This window comes from Psammomys obesus, unplaced genomic scaffold, assembly GCF_907164565.1.
Source record: "Psammomys obesus unplaced genomic scaffold, mPsaObe1.curated_primary_1811, whole genome shotgun sequence".
In the NCBI taxonomy this organism is placed as follows: domain Eukaryota; kingdom Metazoa; phylum Chordata; class Mammalia; order Rodentia; family Muridae; genus Psammomys; species Psammomys obesus.
Genome location: NW_026592666.1, coordinates 3,783,793 through 3,801,187, shown reverse-complemented (window position 1 = coordinate 3,801,187; position 17,395 = coordinate 3,783,793).

Genomic DNA, 17,395 nt, shown 5'->3' with positions numbered 1-17,395 from the left:
TTTTTTTTTTTTTTTGTCATTGTTTTTACTGTTACAAAACACCCAGTCTCTTCTGTTTTGTTGTATCAATGGAAAACATACCAATACAGTTTGGAGCAAAGAGGCCCATTTACTCACTTCACTCTGAGAACATAGCTGGTAATTTCCATTCATCAAGAAGAGAGGACTTGAAACAATTCCATACCCGAACTGCAAGACTGTACTCTTAAACAAGCTAGGCTCCCAGACTGTGAGAAATTCAGGTCTATTATTAGTAAATGGCTCAGTCTGTTGTTATGCAGCAGCTGCAAGAAGGTATTAGGAGGTGCTGTTAGAGGAGCCATCCTTATCCTATTTTGATTTCCAGAGTCTAAAATGTGAGGACCTGATGCCAGGCAGGTTTCCTGCTTCCCACTGGTATGTATTTAAAGTCTCAGGCTCTATAAAGAGCCTTCTTTTACCATGAATGATACTTTCGTTTTCATCCACCATGATTTTATTCATGTGGTTGATAAAGCAGAAGCAGAAGTTGGAATAGAGACTGATGATGGTAAGAAATTGTGAGAGTGAGTTCTTTGCAAAGAAAATAAGTTTCTATATTCAATCAGAATGAATGAGCCACCTTACTCCTGCTGTCATGAAGCTCAATATTTTCTTTTCTCTTTTTTTTGTTTCATTTGAATTTATTTTTTAATTAAATTTTTATTTTTACATTAATTACATTTTATTCATTTTGCATCCCAGATGTAGCTCCTTCCTTCATTCCCCCCCCCAATCCCACCCTCCTTCCTTCATATCTTCCTGTGCTCCTCTCCAAGTCCACTGATAGGGGAGGTCTTCCTCCTCTTCCCTCTGAACCTAGCTTATCAGGTCTCCTCAGGACTGGCTGCAATGGCTTCCTCTGTGTCCTGACAAGGCTGCTCCTTTGGGTGGGGGTGGTCAAAGAGTGAGCCACTGAGTTCCTGTCAAAGACAGTCACTCTTCCCATTGCTAGGGAACCCACTTGGATACTGAGCTGAAATGGGCTACTTCTGTACAGGGGTTCTAGGTTATATCCATGAATGGTCCTTGGTTGAAGTATCAGTCTCAGAAAACACCCCAGAGACCAGATATTTTGGTTCTGTTGCTCTCAGCAATTAAAAACAAGGAAATCATGAAATTTGCAAGCAAATGGTGGGACCTAGAAAAGATCATTCTGAGCGAGGTATCCCGGAAGCAGAAAGACACACATGGTATATATTCACTTATAAGTGGATACTAGACCTATAAGATAGGACAAAGGTACTAAAATCTGTACACCTAAAGCAACAAAGCAAGAAGGAGGACCTGTGGTAAGAGGATCAATCCTCACTTAGAAAGACAAAGGGAAAGGACATTGGAAGAAGGAGAAAACAAGAAACAGGACAGGAGCCTACCGCTGAGGTCCTCTGAAAGACTACCTGGCAGTGTATCAAAGAAGATCCTGAGACTCATAACCAATCTTTGGGAAGAATGCAGGGAATCATAGGAAAGAAGAGGTACTTAGTAAGATTTTCTTTTAAAATTAATAATTAACTAATTAATTTGTTAATTAGTTAATTTTACATCTGAACTAGTTTCCTCTCCCTCGTCTCCTCCCAATCCTTTTCCCCCACATTCTCCATCCACTCCTCCTTTGTTTCTCTTAAGGAGAGGAGAGGCCTCCCATGGGAATCAGCCTGACATCAAGTTGCAATATCACTAGGTGCAGCTTCTTCTACTGAGGATAAATGAGGCAGTCCAGTAGGAGGAAAGGTTCCCAAAAGCAGGTAACAGAGTCAGAGACAGCCATTGCTCTCACTGTTAGGAGTCCCATATGAAGACCAAACCTCAGAACTGTAACATATGTGTAAAAGATGCAGGTTAGTCCCACACATGCTCCTTGGTTGGTTGGCATTTCAGTCTCTGTGAGCATCTATGAGCCCACGTTAGTTGATTCTGCAGGTTTCTTTGTGGTGTTCTTGAGCACACTGGCTCCTTCAATCTTTCCTCCCTCTCTTCCAGAGCATTCCCCAAGCTCCACTTAATGTTTGGCTGTGGGTTTCTGTATCTGTTTCCATAAGTTACTGCGTTAAGCTTCTGATGATGGTTATGATAGGCTCCTGTCTGCAAGTATAGTAGGATATCGTTAGCAGTGTCAGGGGTGGACTCCTTTTCATGACTTGGTTCTCAAGCTGGACTAGTCATTGGTTAGCCACTACATCAATTTCTGTCCCATCTTTACCCATGCACATATTGTAGCCAGGACAAATTGTAAACTACTCTACCATAACAGAAAGATACTTGCTTAACTATGTTCATAGCAGCTTTATTTGTAATAATAAAAAACAAGAAACAACCTAGATATCCCCCAACAGAAGGATAAAGAAAATGTGGTATATTTACACAATGGAGTATTACCCAGCAATTAAAAACAATGAAATCATGAAATTTGCAGGCAAATGGATGGAACTAAAAAAGATCATCCTGACTGAGGTAACTGAGATCTAGAACGACAAACATGGTGTGTACTAACTTAGAAGTGACGAGTAGCCCAAAAGTAAAGGGTATCTGTGGTACAATCGACAGATCCAAAGAAGCTAAGTAGCAAGGATGGTACAAAGGAGGGTGTATGAATCTCACCAAGAAGCAGAAATAGAATAGACATTGTGAGTGGATTGGGGCTTAGGAGAGGAGAAGAGACAGGGGTGGGTATAGGAATGAGAACAGGAGGGCTAAAGTGAGGGAAGGATAGAGTGAGAGAATACAGGGAGAAACTACTGGAAATGAAGGGAGCATCTCAGGGACAAGCTGGAAACCTAAGCCAATGGAAACTCCCAGGATCTAAGATGGTGATCCTAGCTAAGACTCTAGCATCAGGGGACATAGAAACTGAATGGGCAATCTCCTGTAACAGGCAAGACTTCCAATGGAGGGATGTGGATCAAAATCTTCAGCTTCATGCACCCAACTCTCTTCATTCGGGCCATGTATTATATTGCTCTGTACCAGAATTACATTAAGATATCTCCAAATATAAAAAGAACATCATTTTTGGCTTTCCCTTACAATGGAATTTTGAGCATCATATTGCACACATTTTGATCTTTAGATGAAGGAAATAGGAGTCCCCTAAAATTATGCAATGTCTTCCTGCTTTCATTCCCAAAATTAATCAATTTCATAACCTTTATTATGTACCACAAATGTTTTTATTCATTTTAACCATATATTTTTCAATTAAAATGATATTACAAAAGCTATGTTTTACCTCTTCATTTATGCTTTAACCAGTATCAAATAATGGGAACTAGGTAACAATGGTAACCTCGATAGACTTTTGTATTTTGTAGTCAATTCTTACCACACTTGGAAAAAAGTTTTATCTGCCTCAGTGGGTGAGGGGAAGGATTGTCAGTTTTTAATGTGTCCCAGAGCTAGACTTTTATACATAATGCTTGGGCCATAATACAAGAAATTCTGCCTCTACTCAAATGATTTTGCATATCCTATGGCACAGGAGGTATTTTTGGTAAATAAGGACATTATGTTTAGTCTCTGAAGGAACACAGATAAGTGCGTGGCACAAACTCAAGAAGTGGAACAAAGCTATATTAAAAACAAACCAACAAGCTATGCCACCTTTTGAAAATAAGTTTCTTATATTCTTTTTTTTTAATTTTATTTTTCTTTTTAGTTACATTTTGTTAACTCTGTGTCCCAGCTGTATCCCGCTCCCTCATTCCCTCCCCAACCCTGCACTCCCTCCCTGGTCTCCTCCCTGCCCCTTTCCAAGTCTACTGATAGGGGAAGACCTCCTCCCCTTTCATTTGACCCTGTTTTATCAGGTACCTTCAGGGCTGGCTGCAAAGTCCTCCTCTGTGGCCTAACAGACTGCTCCTCCCTGGGGCAGGGGTGTCAAACAGCCTGCCCTTGAGATCCTGTTAAAAATAGTCTGTGTTCCCCTGCTCAGTTTCTTATATTCTATGGGACCTGAATAGAAAGGAAGTATCAAAATATGATTTTCAGTGTGATGAGGTGCCATCAAGAGCTCCAAAACTTCCAAAACAGCAAACATAGTTTAGTACTGGGACATCATGGTCTGCCATGCAGTGGAAATAACCTTTAAATTTGACCTAACAAATCCTCAAGAACATAAACAGTTATGTAAATACTTATCCAAGTGCTGTGTCACCTAAATATATTTTTGTGACATCATTTTTATCTTCTGTCCATACCTTGGAATAGTTCCCTACAATTAGAAATCAAATAAAGATTAAGAAACTCATAATGGCTCTTTTCAAAATATACACTACCACAGGTTAAAAAGGAAAAACCTAAAACAAAAAACAAAACAGAGTATTTAGGGATTTACCTTGAATGATGCAGATTAGAGCAGAGCTTTTTTTTTAAACTTTTATTAATTACACTTTATTCATTTTGTATCCCCCCATAAGCCCCTCCCTCCTCCCCTCCCGGTCCCACCCTCCCCCCCTTTCTGCATGCATGATCCTCCCCAAGTCCACTGATAGGGGAGGTCCTCCTCTCCTTCTTTCTGATCTTGGTCTATCAGTTCTCATCAGAAGTGGCTGCATTGTCAGGGTTCTAGGTTATCTCCATGAATAGTCCTTGGTTGGAGTATGAGTCTCTGGGAAGTTCCCTGTATTTAAATTTTCTTGTTCTGTTGCTCTCCTTGTGGAGTTCCTGTCCTCTCCAGCTCTTACTATTTCCCAATAAAATTCCCATACTATGCTTACATAAAATTCCATTCACTCTGCCAGACAGTTGGCCATCAGGCTCAGCATCTGCTTTGACAGTCTGCACAGCAGAGGCTTTCAGGAGCCCTCTGTGGCAGGTTTCTAGGTTGTTTCCTGTTTTTTTTTTTTCTTCTGATGTCCATCCTCTTTGCCTTTCAGGATAGGGATTGAGCATTTTTAGTTAGGGTCCTCTCTTTTGCTTAGTTTGTTTAGATATACAGGTTTTAGTGGGTTTTTTCTATGTTGTATGTTTATATGAGTGAGTATATACTGTGTGTGTCTTTTTGCTTCTGGGACAACTCGCTCAGGATGATCCTTTCCAGGTCCCACCATTTACCTGCAAATTTCATGATTTCCTTATTTTTCATTGCTGAGTAATACTCCATTGTATACATGTACCACAATTTCTGCATCCATTCTTCAATTGAGGGGCATCTGGGCTGTTTCCAGCTTCTGGCTATTACAAATAAAGCTGCTATAAACATGGTTGAGCAAATGTTCTTTTTGTGTACTTGAGCCTCTTTTGGGTATATGCCTAGGAGTGGTATGGCTGGATCTTGAGGAAGTGCTATCCCTAGTTGTCTGAGAAAGCGTCAGATTGATTTCCAGAGTGGTTGTACAAGTTTACATTCCCACCAGCAGTGGAGAAGGGTTCCCCTTTCTCCACAACCTCTCCAGCATGTGTTGTCACTTGAGTTTTTGATCTTGGCCAGTCTGATGGGTGTAAGGTGAAATCTCAACACCAACAGCACAGGCTCTAAGAGCAACAATCAATAAAAGTTTCATGGACCTCATGAAACTTAAAAGCTTCTGTAAAGCAAAGGACACCGTCATCAAAACAAAGCGACTGCCTACAGATTAGGAAAGAGTCTTCACCAACCCTTTATCTGACAGAGGACTCATATCCAGTATATATAAAGAACTAAAGAAGCTGAAAAGCAGCAAACCAAGTAATCCATTTAAAAAATGGGGAACAGAGCTAAAGAGAGAATTCTCTGTAGAGGAATATCGAATGGCAGAGAAGCACTTAAAGAAATGCTCAACCTCATTAGCCATTAGGGAAATGCAAATCAAAACAACCCTGAGATTTCACCTTAGAGCAGAGCTTTAAGATTATCGCTTAGCAATGAACATCTTATTGAAAGAATAGTGACCTCAACTGATGATATACATGAACTCAGATGATATATATGAACTGTTGATTACTGGCTAATAACTTGGCTGTATAGTCTCTAGCCACATACCTAGAAAAAAACACTATCTGGAGAGTGCTCATAAAAATAAAGGAAAAAACATGACAATATGGACTATAAAAGTAAGAAAACCTGTCATCAGCCACTTAAGTTTTTGTAGTAAGTCTATGGGCATTTGCCTGAGGTGGAGAGGATAGATGATGGCAATGAACTCATCAGTACAGAATCCTTCTCACTATATCTTTTTGGTTATCTAATACTGATAAACACTGAAGCTATCAGGAGAAGACTAACAAAGCTAATTCTTGAGCAATAAAACATTCACGAGGCCAGTCAACTCCTTCCAAAGGATGCTTCCAAAGTTAAGAAACAAAGAATTTTTACCTGAAGATATTGAAGAGACATAATTTGTCTTAGCAGAACTTAATGGGACCTTAAGATAGGTTTGCCCTTCATGAGTCTAAAACAAAGAGCCATAAAAATTTATGAACTTGTGCAAAACAAACAATAGTTTTGAACAAAAATTCCAAATTTACATAACAGATCTGTGACTTTGGGTACTTGAGCCTGGGTTGACTGATTGCCATGTATTGTTTATCACCATGATTCTGATGCTACGTCATTTTATTCCAACAACTCCTCAAAGGTACAAATAAGTCTTTAATTATATATGGTGGTGTATGGCATTGAATGATTTTGTTTCTATACACAGTATCTACTTAGAACTCAGCATTACTGCAATGTACATATCATGATTCTAACAAGAAGCATTTATTCTTGGAAAGGAATGAGGAATCGGAAGTATGGCCCCTACACCTTCACTTCCAGTGTCCATTTACTAGGATACCTGCATTTCTGAAAGTTACAGTTTCTCTTGAACAAGAAATACTATCGTATAGGTAGTAAAGGAACACATAGCCAATGAGTACTATTCTTTCACGATAAATATGTTTTAATTTAAAAGAAAATCCATTACTTCTTTGTCATTGTCCTAAAGTTCTGGTTCTAGTACATCTGGTGGCAGGATACAAATAAGGGGAAACCTGCAGAGAATGGGAATGGGCAGAACCTCAGTCTCTTTAAAGCCTCTACTCAGTTGAGAATAAAGAATCCCAACATGCTCAGTAAAATTCACTGGGAACATTACGGTTATAAGAGCAATATGCATTTTACAAAGACACTATTTAAACATAATGAAGGATGTCTATGGCCTAAGTTTACAGCACCTTCAGATATGGACTTACTCCTTTCCTAAATATTTTCTGAGAACTTCAGAAAGATTAAATATTTGTTTATGGTAAAGATACATTAACTTGCTCTATAAGCCAAGTGACCTAACATAAAAATCTATAATATCATCACGTGTATAGGAACCACACTATGACTTCATTTGGTTACAAAACTCACCACAATAGCTTTCAAAAGCTATTATGAAAACAGCAAGAGAGGCATCCCTTTTTGAAAGCCCATGTTTTCAGAAGTTACTGTTTTCTTTACAAGAGTGTCTCTTTCTCTTAAAACTTGTGCTTAAAACTACATTAAAAGCTCTTTTAATAAATTCCAACTCTGCTTTATATTGGCTTAACATGAAATTCATTTCTGTGTCAGTGTAATGAATCCATTTGCCTGACTGGAGTCCCTAAAAGGTTCAAGGAACTCCAAAGGCTGTGAGCTAAAGGAAAGAGGAAAAGAAAGAAGGGAGAAAGGAAAAGGAGGAAGAGAGGGAGGGATGGAAAGATGAAAGAAAAGAAAACTTAGAAGGAGCAGGAGGGAGGAAAGGTGGGATGGAAGAAAAGAGGGAACGAGAGGAACAGGGAGAGATGCAGTGGGCACTGTTCACTGGGACAGCTTTAAGTGTCTCTAATCTCACTGAGGATTGCAAAACAGCAAAGCATGGTGTTTCACATCTATAATGACAGCACTTGGAGATTAATATAACAGAGTCCAAATATATAGAAATTTCAGATTATATTCTTGCCTTATTACAATATTTGTTTCTTTCCCATTTGATCAAGCTTACATGAATTATTAAATCTCAGAATATATTTATTAATTTACCGTCACAACTTGAAAGGGTTTAAATGCTTTTTTTCAATAATTTATAAAAATCAAAGGGCAGATTATGAATTCGCATTGTGCTAATGAGTTAACTAAATGACAGGGACATAACCAAAGTAAGAGATGCTGTCTACAAATATATGGTTCAGAGGAATACTTTCAGCAGCAATTGCAGCACATACGATGTTACTGAGGCATGACTGCCCTATAATGGGAGACAGACATAGCCCTCTGGGGAAGCAAAAGCTAAAACACAAGCAGGAAGGTGAATCTATAATATGCAATATGAAGTTGTGCAATATAGAGTTGAAGGAATAGTCAAAGACTATATAGAGAACAGTTGTGTAAGGGGAGAAAGGAGAAAAGTAGAAAAGCATCAAGAGGTTTAACAATAGGATCCCTTTTATCTAATTTGCACTGCAGATGGTTCTGTGAGGATACTTTTTGAGGATTGAGAGATCAGACTACTTGTAGCCTTTAAAGAGGGAAAAAAGAAACCCAAAGCAGAAGGAATTGAAGTGGAAGGTATATAGTTTACAATGTACAGAGGATGTCTTAGTTCACTCCATCAATAAAACTTGTCACACTGTGTTGCTCAGAGTTTTGAAGGTTGTGAAGCTCAGGGGACAGGCATTGCCACTGTGAGGGTCTGTTGAGTGGCTACTTCATCTTAAAGATGACAACTTCTCTCTGTAATCTTGTATGCTGGAAGAAGCAAACAAGCTCCTTTTACAGGCATCTTTTCTTTTCCTCAAGTCCCAGTCACCAACTAAATGTTCACTGTTTATGAACACTTGGGAGATTAGATATGAGCATATAAATTCTGAGGAATGTCATGCATTCAGATCATTGTAGGAGGTTAAAATACATAGGTAATTCCTTCATAGCCCCTGAGTAATATTGTTCAACTTAGGACAGTTGCTAGTTTCTTAATTCTCTGCTTAGGTGAGTACCCAGGGTGGACCAATAGGATCAAAGTGATCCATTCATCATTGAAATTGATATGTTTGATATGTATGTGTGCATGCAAGAAGTTAAAAAAAGGGGAGTGGATAGTTAGACATGAGACCTGTAGTCTTCACTCAAGAGGAAGAATAGCATCTTCTCTTCAGACATCTTCACTTTGAAGCCATAATGACTTCATTAATTCTAAAGATGGCATATCCTGAGTTATTTACATATCCTGAGTTATTTACATATCACAGATAGAAGCAAGATTTGTGGGTGGGAAACAAGAAAGAGTGGGAAGTTTAAAGATTGTGCTCTATTTACCTTAAAATCAAACAAATGGAGACAGAATGCTCTAGAGGTTGGGGAGGAAATATATAGAATCACTTTTGGAATTCTGGCATGAACACAGCCTTCCGTGACATCCCATTTAATGATATCTGACCTCCATGGACTGTCAATGGTGAGGTAATTACCCTATGTTGTTGAAAGCCATTGTTAGCAATCATGGACAACAGTAATAAGAAACAAATACGTAGCCCATAGAAGAGCCAAATCCACAGTGTGGTCTGAGGAAAGAAGAGGGTTTTGAAAAGGTTCTTTGGAAAAATCAGCTCCTAAAGAGCAAAGGAGGGGAAGCAAAGCAATTATGCCATTAATAGCTTCATAAATTAATCCAAGTATTAACACACACATTTTAAATTCAGATTCAACATAAAAGGAAAAAGTTCACATAAACAATGTAGTTACTCTCCAATTGAGCTTCTTTCACAAACATTTGGTGAAGAAGTCATTGTTTTTTTTCTTGCCTACAAGAAATCACACTAAAGCTAAATACTCATAATAAAGACAACTTCCCTCAAAAATTAATAATAATAATAATTAATAATAACATGAAAATAAAATCAAATTAAGAATTTATAAAGAAAACCTGGGAACAATCAGGTAGGCAGTTTGTGGTTATTATGGACTGTTATACACTTCCTCATTGGAAAAGCAGGAGAAGGGCAACTTACCCTAAGGCCTGCCAAAGGATTTCTCCTTGGTGCCCTGTGTCCTTGCCCAGATCTATATTTAAATAAACCTTCTCTGAACATAATGTCAGAAGTCTGGGTTTGTAGCTGTGACTTTAAGATTTCCTCTTCCCAACTTAGAATGCCATGTCTATGAAATCTAGACACACCAAACATTTCCCAATTTCATATCTTCTTGTGTTCCTTAAGTTAAATGCTACCTTTTCATGATTTTCCACCAACACAAGACTCACATGTGTAATACAGGCATCTGAAGAACAAAATCCCAGAAAGCCAAGGAAAATATGAGCCCTCTCACAGATTTCTCAACCATTTGCAAATATTTCTCTGGGAAAGTGAGGAGTAACCAGGAAGGCAGAGATTGCTAAAGTTGTTTCAGTAAGAGCCTCACAAGAAAAACAGAAAGGCTTTTCTTTGAGAGTTAACATTTTTTTTTACATTGATGATTTGATTTTTCTGAAACAAAGAACTTTAACTAATTAATAATTGTTAAAAAATAAAATCACTAGATCCAAACTTACTAATTTCTTCTAAATTTTATAAGGTGGCTAACAGAAATTTTTAAGTATACTATGCTTCCAGTTTATAGTTCTCTTCATAATTATTAAACTTAATTACACTGATCTAGAATTTGTCACCCTTGTTTATACAATACAGAAAATTATCTCTCAATGCTTTGGTCCATGTTCTCCAATACACTGAGGTTTGCTTGCAGTGTATCTTTCATTTTTTTCTAATTTATTTATTTTTTATTAATTACAGTATATTCACTTTTTTAGGACTTATTAATTGCCATTGTTATTTTCTTTTTTTAACTTTTATTAATTACATTTTATTCATTTTGTATCCCCCCATAAGCCCCTCCCTCCTCCCCTCCCAGTCCCCCCTCCCCCCCTTTCTGCATGCATGATCCTCCCCAAGTCCACTGATAGGGGAAGTCCTCCTCTCCTTCTTTCTGATCTTAGTCTATCAGTTCTCATCAGAAGTGGCTGCATTGTCAGGGTTCTAGGATATCTCCACGGATAGTCCTTGGTTGGAGTATGAGTCTCTGGGAAGTTCCCTGTGTTCAAATTTTCTTGTTCTGTTGCTCTCCTTGTGGAGTTCCTGTCCTCTCCAGCTCTTACTATTTCCCACTTCTTACATAAAATTCCATTCACTCTGCCAGACAGTTGGCCATCAGGCTCAGCATCTACTTTGACAGTCTGCACGGCAGAGGCTTTCAGGGGCCCTCTGTGGCAGGTTTCTAGGTTGTTTCCTGTTTTCTTCTTCTGGCTTTCAGAGGCCCTCTGTAGCAGGTTCCTAGGTTGTTTCCTGTCTAGGCATATACCCAAAACAGGCTCAAGTACACATAAAGGACATTTGCTCAATGTTTGTAGCAGCTTTATTTGTAATAGCCAGAAGCTGGAAACAGCCCAGATGCCCCTCAACTGAAGAATGGATGCAGAAACTGTGGTACATCTATACAATGGAGTATTACTCAACAATGAAAAAAAAAAAGGAAATCATGAAATTTGCAGGTAAATGGTGGGACCTGGAAAGGATCATCCTGAGTGAGTTGTCCCAGAAGCAAAAAGACACACACGGTATATACTCATTCATATAAACATACAACATAGAATAAACCCACTAAAATCTGTACATCTAAACAAACTAAGCAAAAGAGAGGACCCTAACTAAAAATGCTCAATCCCCATCCTGAAAGGCAAAGAGGATGGACATCAGAAGAAAAAGAAAACAGTATATTTACTTTTTATCCCAGCTGTAGCCCCCACCTTTGTCTCCTCCCAATCCCATCCTCCCTCCCTCATCTCCTCCCATGCTCCTCTCCAAGTCTACTAATAGGGGAGGTCTTTCCCCCTCCCCCTTCCCTCAGAACCTAGCCTATCAGAGCTCATTGGGACTGTCTTTCTATATGGCCTAGTAAGGCTGCTCACCCCTCAGGGGGAGATGATCAAAGAGTCAGCCACTGAGTTTATGTCAGAGATTACCCCTACTCCCCTTACTAGGGAACCACTTGGACACTGAGTTGCAATGGGCTACCTCTGTTCTAGGGTTCTAGGTTTTCTCCATGGATGGTCCTGGGTTGGAGTATCAGTCTCAGAAAACACTCCTGTGCACAAATTTTTGGTTCTGTTGCTCTCCTTGTGGAGCTCCTGCCCCACCAGGTCTTCCTATCTCCATTTTCTTTCATAAGATTAACTGTTCTCTGCCCAAAGTTTGGCTATGAGTGTCAGCATCTGCTTTGATGTCCTGCTGGGCAGAGTCTTTCAGAGTCCCTCTATGGTAAGCTCGTGTCCTGTTCCCTTTTTTCTCCCTCTTCCTATGTCCATCCCATTTGCCCATCCTGCCAAAAGCAATCTACAGATTCAATGCAATTCCCATCAAAATACCAAGACAATTCTTTACAAAACTTGAACAAATAATTCTCAATTTCATATGTAAAAACAAAAACAAAAAAAAACTAGAATTGAAAAAAAAAACAATACTGTACAACAATAGATCATCTAGGCATATCTCCATCCCTGATCTCAAGCTGTACTTCAGAGCAATAGTAATAAAATATATGGTACTAGCATAGAAACAGAATGGTGGATCAATGAAATTGAATAGAAGACCTAGAAATAAACCATATAGATACTTGATTTTTGACAAAAAAGCCAAAACCATACAATGAAAAAAAGACAGCATCCTCAACGAATGGTGCTGGTAGAACCATTCGTCTACATGTAGAAAAATGCAAATAGACCCACATTTATCTCACTGAACAAAACTAAAGTGCAAATGGATCAAAGACCTCAATATAAAACCAGACACACTAAATGGGTTACCATAAAAAGTAGGGAAGAGCCTTGAACTCATTGGCTCAAGAGACAACTTTCTGAACAGAACACCAACAGCACAAGCTCTAAGATCAACAATCAATAAACAGGATGTCATGAAACTGAGAAGTTTCTGTAAAGCAAAGGAAACTGTCATCAGAACAAAACAATTGCCTACAGCCTGGGAGAGGATCTTCACCAACCCCATATCTGACAGAGACCTAATATCTAAAATACATAAAGAACTCAAGAAGTTAAAAAGTAACACACCAAGTAATCAAATCAAAAACTAGGGTACAGAGCTAAACAGATAATTCTCAGTAAAGGAATATCAAATGGCAGAAAAAAACTTGAGGAAATTCTCAATGTCCTTAGTCATCAGGAAACTGCAAATCAAAATGACCCTGAGATTTCACCCATCAGAATGGCAGTGTTTCTTTCTTATTCTCACTAGCTATCACAACACCTAAAATGTATTAAACCCACAAGAAAAAATTTGCTTGAAAATGAAATTGTAAAATGTACATTTTAAAGAAATTATCTATAGTTCAAGTTATACTGACAGTATCACTGAAACATTACTAAAGTGGAATTATATTTTGACTACTCCACACTTTTCTTCTCCACTTGTTGCATGTTATCTAATTTCTTTTTCAAATTGTATGAAGTGTTACCAATGTCATTAAGCTACCTCAAAGCTTTTGCTATGCTGGTGCTACACCATGAGCATAGAAAATTTATGGTTACCTAATCAATACCCATTCAAATGTTAAAATAAAGAAAAATATGGATTTTGTAATGTTTGTAATATCTTTCAAGAAGACACCCTTATTAGTAATTGATCATATAGGCCCTGGATGGCCTCAAAATAAGACAGGGTCCTGCCATCCTTTATGTCACCATTCTTGGTTACTCACAAGAACTACTGCTGAAGATATCACACCTGACTAAAGGACACAGAAAGATAAATCTTGAGCTGAGCTGGTTACCATTCATGTTGTTCTAAGTTGGTGCATGCTGGTGGAGAGAAGATGCATCAATGATCTTACCCATCCATGACCTCGTGAATGAGAATGCCAACTTTTTGAGAATCAAGAAGTGCCCCACTTGGCCATTGTGGTATGAATTGGGGAAGGGAAACACTAAGCCATTACTCCAACCCTGATTGGACTTGGGGCCTACCTCCCATAGGGAATCTACGCCTGGTACTGTAATTGCAGCCCAAAGTCTAAGCCTGGTGATGTAATAGGCGCTAAGGGTTAACTTACTAGACTTGTATAGCTAAATGGTATAATATTAGACTGCCTTCTAAATATTTATGTTTATAACCATAGATAAATGTTACTGTAAGACTCAGAGCTGCTTGTTGTAGTTAGGTTTCCATTGCTTGATAAACACAATGACCAAATGCACCTTGAGAAATAAAGGATTTATTTCATCCTATCCTTACAATCCGTCATGAAGGGATGTCAGGGTAGGAACTCAAAGAAACTATAGGAAGGAACTGAAACAGAGGCCATTGAGGAACACTACTTACTGACTTATTCCTTGATGCTTGTTCATCTTCCTTTCTTACATAACCCAGCACCAACTGCCCAGCGGTAGCCCTACCCATGGTGTGCTGGGACTTCCCACATCAATCATTAATCAAGAATACGCCTTACAGACTTGTCTACAAACAATCTCATGGAGTTGAGATGTTTTCAACTGAGGTTCCCTTTTTAAGAAAAATCTAGCTTGTCTCAAGTTAAACCAAACAATCAGAAATAAAACAAAAACAAAACAAACAGGGACTATTTCTGACATGAACTCAATGGCAGGCTCTTTGATCTCCCCATCCCCCAAGAGAGGAGCAGCCCTGCTAGGCCACAGAGGAGGTCTTTGCAGCCAGTCCTGAAGTTACCTCATAAAACAGGATCAGATGAAAGGGGAGGAGGTCCTCCCCTATCAGTGGAAAAGGGGCAGGGAGGAAATGAGGGAGGGAGGGCAGGATTTGGAGGGAATGAGGGAGCAGGATACAGCTAGGATACAGAGTTAATAAAATATAACTAATAATAAAAATTAAAAAAAAACAAAAGCAAAACAAACAAACAAAACAGAATAGTGAGGAAAGCTACAAAGAATGCGTAGATCTATGAAGAAGACATGAATGTCCTTTATAATATTTTACTAAAATATGTATTAATGGAGTGTCTGTAAAGATGTGTCTGTAGATAAGGTGCTTGGTAGACCTGATGGCCTTAGTTTAATATTCATGACCCACATGATGGAAGGAGAAAACCAACTGCCACAAATTGTCCTCTGACTTCCACATACATGCCATGGACCACATATGTGTTTGTATACATACACACATATATGCAATAAGTAAATAAATAAATTAATAATAATTAAAATTTTTGAAAAAATATTACTATATTACATAAAACTGTCCCAATAAATATCAAGTTTACTGATCAATGCTTCAGGCTGAATCATGTTGAAACTAGAATTGAGTTTTGCATGGAAGTTGTGAATAAAAGTTATTTAATTAACTAAATGGCTAATAAAAGTTGATTAATGAAAAGTTAGAAAAAGTTTTTGAATAAAGCTTTTGTCCTCTAGCAGTTAACAAGTCTGGCGCACACACTGCAGTCAAGACAGACTTGTGTGCTTGTGTGACCTCTCTCAGGTCACTGAAGCATTGCTTACCAAGTTACGGTTCTGGATGCTTATTCCAGTAAGTTGAAAGGGTACATGAGTTTATTAATAACTGTTTATTTAAATGATAACCACATAAGACAAACTGAGTATTTGGCAGCTTTCGATATCCTCGATCACTGAAATCAGGTGCCTGTAACATCAAGACTATTTTTTTAGGAAACTGAAAATGCTGAGGAGGTTGGCAGCCCACCCATTTCAGTGCCCCTCACAGCCAGGCTGGAGCTGCTGCTATGGGACCGCATCTGGGTGATGATGATGTTTATTTTGACTTGACTGCACCTTTGATAAATTTCCTACTGGGGAAATCAAATTTAAAGAAAACGATAGGCTTTTTGGGAAACGCTACTTCCTCATCTTGCCAATGAGCCAGACATGGACTGCATGCTGCGCGCATGAAGCTTTGGAATTTCATCCTCCTGTTTTGCCTTCTACCCTTTGTCTCCCTTTCAAACGACTTCCCTCCCTGTCCCTCTTGCTGTTTTTCATATTATAACTTGTTCCTTTTAAAGAACTTGTTAACACGTATTAGGAAGTACCGGGCAAAGCTCCAAAGCAAACAAGTTACAGAAGAAAGTGGGAGAAAGGAGGGGGAGTTCACAATTCCTGCCAGGTCTCTAATGGGTCTCAACAGCAGCTGGACCAGCCAGTGGTTTTTGTACGAGCCACTCTAAGGCCACCACCCTGTCCGTCTCCATACGAGTATAACTGGAAATTGCTGAGAAATGTCTAATAACTTAAACAACTACTAGTCTTAGAACTAGTTTCCTCAGCATTAAAATACCTTTCTTTTCTTTGTAAAGGCCATTTACCCCACTCTTCACTGAGTATATTAAATTTGTCCTTAAGATGGCCATTCCTAAGCCCTAATTTAGAAGCATGTTTAGGCTTCAACATAAGGGAAAGGTGTAATAAAGACATCATCATTAAAAGCATGGCTATTTCCAGATATTATTAAATTGTAAAGGAAATCATTCTGGGGGTTATTATTTTACCTTGCTTGTCTCATTAGAAAAATAAGTTTTGATCTTTAATTTATGAGAAAATAACATTATTCTTTTCTGTTCTATGTTTCTTAGCAAAGAGTCTTTACACTATGCAGATATCACAAGTATACGTATAGAAAATTAATTGCTTTCTATAATGGATTTTGTTTGTATTGATGCATTATGCCGTTGACTTGGGTGTGTGTTGATAATATATCAATGGACAATAAAGGGAATAATCTTGGCCTCAAAAGTATATATGTCACTTGAGATTAACAATGAGTATGATATTTGTTGGGTAATATTAAAAGCTAGAAAGAAAAAAGAAAGTAGGAAAGTTAAAATCTTTAAAATGGAAAGAAAGTCACTATTTTAGTTATTACACAGGAAAAAACAAATAAGGTATAGTAAAAACAAAGACATAAAATAGAAATTATTTTTAAATAATTTATTTTTTATAAATTACAGTTTATTCAACTTTGTATCCCAGCTGTAAGCCCCTCCCTCATCCATTCCCAATGCCACCCTCCCTACCTAGTATACTCCCATGCCCCTCTCCAAGTTCACTGATAGGGAAGATCCTTCTCCCCTTTCCTCTGACCCTAGCCTATCAGGTGTCATCAGGACTGCCTGCACTGTCTTACTCTGTGGCCTGGTAAGGCTGCTCACCCTTCATGGGGAGATGATCAAAAAACCAGCCACTGAGTTCATGTCAGAGATAATCTCTGTTCCCATTACTAGGGAACCCTCTTTAATACTGAGCTGTCATGGCCTAAATCTGTTCAGGGGTTCTAGGTTATCTTCATGCATTGTCCTTGGAGTATCAATCTCAGAAAAGACCTCTCTGCCCAGATTTTTCGGTTCTGTTGCTCTCCTTGTGGAGCTCCTGTCCCTTCCAGGTCTTTCTACATCCCCCTTCTTTCA